This window comes from Nicotiana attenuata, unplaced genomic scaffold (genome assembly GCF_001879085.1).
Source record: "Nicotiana attenuata strain UT unplaced genomic scaffold, NIATTr2, whole genome shotgun sequence".
NCBI lineage: Eukaryota > Viridiplantae > Streptophyta > Magnoliopsida > Solanales > Solanaceae > Nicotiana > Nicotiana attenuata.
Window position 1 is genome coordinate 81,839 of NW_017671322.1, and position 5,375 is coordinate 87,213.

Here is a 5,375-nt window from a genome sequence, read left to right on the forward strand (position 1 = left end):
TATTTTTATTTTTTTAATTTTTTAAAAGAATTTTATTTTGTAAAAACTGGAAAAACAAATTTGTAAAAACATTTTTTTTTTGAAAAAACTGAAAAAAAATCGTTTTTGGCAAAATATTTTTGTTTTTTAAAAACTGAATAAAATTATTTTCAACAAAATATTTTCGTTTTGAAAATATTATTTTTATTTTTTCAGTTTTTTAAAAGAATTTTATTTTGTAAAAACTGGAAAAACAAATTTGTAAAAACTATTTTTTTTTGTAAAAACAGAAAAAAATCGTTTTTGAGCAGATATTGACACGTGGCGCGCGTGTACTACACACCCCACCACAAGACTGACTAAGTGTTACCAATGGGGTATTAAATTCACCCCAAACAAGAATAGGGGGGACATAGGTCGCCCGTAAAGTTAAGGTGTGTAAATAATTTTTCCGGACAAGTTTGACAGGTAATTTATGTATTATCTCAAAAAAAAAAAATATGTATGTATGTATGTATGTATGTATGTAATAATAAAATTTAAATAGCTACTTCTATAATCGGTTTGGTTCAAGGTTTTTTGGTTATTTTTTATTAAAACCAAAACTAAATCGGTATTTAAAATTCAATACGAAAACCAAACCAAACCTAAAAAGTCTCGAGTTTTTTGATCGATTTTGTTCAATTTTTCGGACTTTTACGAACACTCTAGTTGTTGTATAGTATCAAGTATAATTTTTCAGTAAAGGAATTAGCATTGATTAGTGAGTATTCTTAAAGCTCATTTCTTTAAAGTGTTATATGAGACCTGAGAGTTATATGCAGTAATAAATAGAAAGTTGCAAATGCTTTATTAAGAAATTACAACAATAATTGAGACGAAGAATTAAGAGTTCAATGAAATTTCTTTTGTTTTATAATAAAGGGCTTTTATTTAAACAAAACTATTAGTTAAAAGTCATTACAAAGAGGAGACTAGTGTAGGCAAGAAAGTACCCAACCCATCTAGTTCAAAAACATAAATAACAAAAGTGGAAGAATCTATCTATCTATCTATATATATATATATATATAAAGTTGGGACTTAGGCAAGGTGATGTGGCAATCTCTAGAACAAGGAAACCTCTTTATCTTTTTTCTCCCTTTTTTGCCATTTTCCCCGTATATATTCCTTTGTATGTGCTAATTAAAAAAAATCGAAAAGTCACGTCTCATGAATAGCCTTGATTAATGATTACACTTACGCCTTTTCCTCTTCTTTTGTTCTTTAATAAGCCTCTTCGTCTTATTTTGTTCTTTAATATAATAAGTTACGTCTTTAATTTCCTTTGAAAAAAGAGTAACGCTATTTCTTCTTCTTTCAGCCTATTTTATTTGAATGGAACTACAGAAGCAAATGTACTCCAATTCTTACCACCATTTTACTGCTGAAGGCCGCAATATGAAAGAGAGGGTTTGTGCTTTCCCAGTTCTCTTGGTTGTCAAGTGAAAAAATATGATAAATCTCTAAAATTGCAGTGAGTACAAAAGATTCCCCATTTTTCATCTATGCTAATTGTTTGTTTGGTCACAGATGTGTAGTATTGGAATTGGCTAGAAAAAGTTCAGTATCCCTCTTACACTTTGATGCAAAACTATCAACAAATGATTTGCTTATATCAAGGAACTTCAATTTTGTTGCTCCAAATTCATCTCTAGGTAATTTTGCCCTTTTCCTTATTTTTCCTTTATGTGCTTGAAAATGCATCAACAATCAATGTCTTTTTATCTTTTTAATTAACCTCTCTGTTCCTCTTCCAAGAGTTATGCCTTTTAATCTCCACAGTAGGTATACCTCTTTCATAATTATAGTGGCTTTAGTCATTTTAAGATTAGGATTATTCTTATAGTGTGTCTATTTTGCTTTTTGCTGCTGTTAATCAGAAGGTATGCTTCATTCCGCACTGTAACTTTTTGTTATTTTAATTTTGTTTGAGATTCATGTGCTGATATTCAACATGTTCAATTGGGAAAGACTAATTTTTTTTACAGGTTTAAAATCATTATTTTGGTCATTAGTGAGACTATGACTATTGCTGTAGTGTGCGTTTATATTTTCCGTTTATTTTGTTAATCGGCAGGTAATTTTGATTTTTCCCCTTAAATTTCTTTACTTTGTGCTTTTGGATAATTCTATTTGGGTTTTATTTTCTTTAATTTTTGTATCGAACTGATGTTCTCGAGGTTAGCAGATACGTGCTATGTTATTCCCCATTTTCTTCATATCTTTTTTCTTACTGTTTAGTCAGTCTATGATATTTATTCTTATTAGCATGTTACTTCTACTTTTTCTACATTTATATAGAAAAATTTCATTTCCTTGATAGAAAAGATTAAAATAAATATAGAATTAACTTCTATACCTTTATTTTACTTATCTAGGTCAACTTTCCAATTTTCATTTTTATTTCACTAAATATATAATTTTTGTATATGTAAGACATTTTTCCGTGTATGTATGTATGTGTGTGTATGTATGTATCTATGTATGTATAGAGAGATATATATTTATAGTTTTCCTTTTTTTTAATTAATTGTATTTTAAAAAGGTCATCATCTATGGCACCTCTTCGGAAGCATTATGCCTTTTCAAGTCCATAACTTCAACATCGTTTGTTCTTTTCGGACTCTCTTTTTCAAGGTTTTTTCTAACACTTTCTTTTAACTTTTTCCAATATATATTATGGGTGAGCAATGAAAAGTTTAAATTATAAGAAGCAAAATATTTGGAAAATTACCAGCGAATTGGGAAAAGAAGATTGAAGGGGATATGTAAGTAGGCATGAAGATGGAAGTATAGTTTATACGTAAGTTTTATAGAGTAACGGTAGGAGGGAGGGAGTAAAAGGGATTAAATAAGCAGTAGGAGAGAGGTAAAGGATTGTTAGATTGTAAAGAAAGAAAATACTGAAAATCAAATAAATTACATACAACAAACAACGGAGTAAGTATTATTTTAGTGGGCAGAAGCCAGACCAGTGTTGCCACTTTTTTCCTTTGTATTTAGTCTCTTTAATTTTTATTCTTTCATGTTTTTTTTATTTGAATAATAGAAAATTTTAGAAAAATAATATTTTATACTGTTTGATTAACGAAAGAAATCAAATATTTATATTTAAAATATACTCGACTAAGAGATTGTGTATTAAAATCACATACACATTATATCAAAAAATAAAAAACTTCATATGTTTTTCCATTTTAAAGAAAAATTGTAATAAGCGAAGAATATTTATAACAATATTTAACATTGCGACTTCACATACACATTAATGCTTTTAGTTTACAGTTGTGGCAATTTTTTTTTTAATCTCATTTGAAATGGAAAAATTTATTTTAAAAAAAGGTTTCTAAATTGAGTAATGCACCGCGCGAAGCGAGGGTTTATTTTCTAGTATATATATAAAGTTGGGAATAAAAAAGATGATGTGGCACATCTCATAAGCCATGAAAGTACCATATCTTTTTTTTGCTTTTTTTTGGCCTTTTTCTCTCATTTGATGTCTACAAAATCTGGAGAAAATTTAATACATCCTATTTATGTTATTCCTTATTATCATTTATTTCTTTTACACCCATGTTTCCTCCTTTATCAAGTCCTTTTCCCACTCCCTTTTTCGCTTCTTTTTTTTCTTCTTTGTTTTTTAATCTTTTCCGTTACATGTTTAGGTCTCCTTAATGACTTTTAATATTCAATCATGTTTCTAATTATACAATCGTTACAATTCTTAATTTCTGTATTCAATTGTGTATTGAATGATATAATAAAGAAGAATAGCAATAAAAGGAGGAGAGAAACAGAAATGGAGGGTGACAAGTGCATAACTGCATCAGAAAAACTCCCAACTGTACAAGTCGGGTGACACTAAATTAGCATGCAACCAAATGTAGATTTCTCATGAGGTTACAGAGCTTTTCCATTCCATATTTTTGAAATTGTATTTTATTCTAGGATATAAAGGAGGAGAGGTTTCAACATGACAAAATAAGGATTTTAACGGAAAAAAAGTGACAAAATCACTGACTCATATTAGCATATGGTTGAGACTATAAGAGCTGGATCGATCTCTGATGAGTTGATATTGATTTTTTTCACAAATAAAAGTAATGAGTCTTTATTTTTTTTGGAGGTGGAATGTGAAGTGTGCTTTACTTTTCACTTTTAACTTTCTAGAACTCTACATATTTTTACGAGATCGAGCAGTGATCAATAGGGTCGAGACCGAGCAGTGATCAATAAGGCCGAGCAGTGATCAATAAGGCCGTGACCGAGCAGTGATCAACAAGGTCGAGCAATGCAGATAGAAGTAACGGCTAGTTTTGCTTTGAAATCTTCAAAGGGAATTTCTACCGAATATTCCCTCTAATTGTACTCTTTTTTAGGGTTTTCTAGGGATATCCCTTATAAATAGGAAGAGAGGGGGCAGACTCTCTCTCTAGAAAATATGTAAACACATCTCTCTAAAGAGAATAGATTATCTGTTATCCCATATCTTCCATCAGATCCAAAAAGGGTTCTAAGATTCTTGTGTTTGTCTATCATTCATCTTTATCATTGAAAGAGGATGATCCGCCTCACTCAATATTGGGTGAATTTTTTCCTTTATTTATATTTTTTGCCATTTAATGTTACTTAATGCATCTTTTTTCATACTATTAAATCTGGCCATAATAATCACTGCCAGCATTTATACTCAACTATATTTTTCTATTCATGTTATTCATCTCAGATCTAGAATTAATTATCCTTAACTAGGATTTACCCTCTATCTTCTTATTTAATTAGTTTAACAAAAAGGTCCCATACTTTTTTTGTTCAAACAGTTTAGCGTCGTCTGTGGGGATTTTATAGTTAAAATTTTAGTTTCTTCTAGATCTAAAATTCAATTCTAGTTCCACTTTCTGTTCATTGTAGCGTCACCCTATTGCCACAAATGCAAACTCGAAAAACTGTAGGCAAAAGCTTCTAAGCATGCCTTTGTGATATTTGTGGCCTAACTTCCTCCCTCTCCTTTGGTCCTTGTGGTGTTTCGTCCTTTCTGATAGGCACAATTCTTTTTCGGCCATCACGTGTTGTGGCTTATTAATGAAAATATGTGGTGAAAATGTTATGACAGCGGGCTATGAAATCAATACTTGATGTTGGTTTCCATCTTTATAAATTCACCGCCACATTATATGTTAACATAGACAACTAGATATTCCTGCCAGATACTCATGATATATGCATCTCCCAGATTTAGGCACCAAAATTTTCCTTATGCTAAGATATATGCTATATTCAGTTTGTGGTGGTATTCTTTAGGAGATGCCATGTTGCCTTCATAACTTCTTTATGATTTAGATGTGGTGGTGATG

At 30.2% G+C, this 5,375-nt stretch overlaps 1 long non-coding RNA gene across 1 annotated transcript; it reads left to right on the plus strand.

Annotated features, from left to right (window-relative positions):
• The first annotated feature begins 1,228 nt into the window (after nt 1-1,228).
• Nucleotides 1,229-4,496, plus strand: LOC109207553. The gene is made up of 3 exons (XR_002065026.1): nt 1,229-1,431; nt 1,552-1,676; nt 4,192-4,496. It is a non-coding gene; the product is annotated as an uncharacterized LOC109207553 (long non-coding RNA).
• The last annotated feature ends 879 nt before the right edge of the window (nt 4,497-5,375 follow it).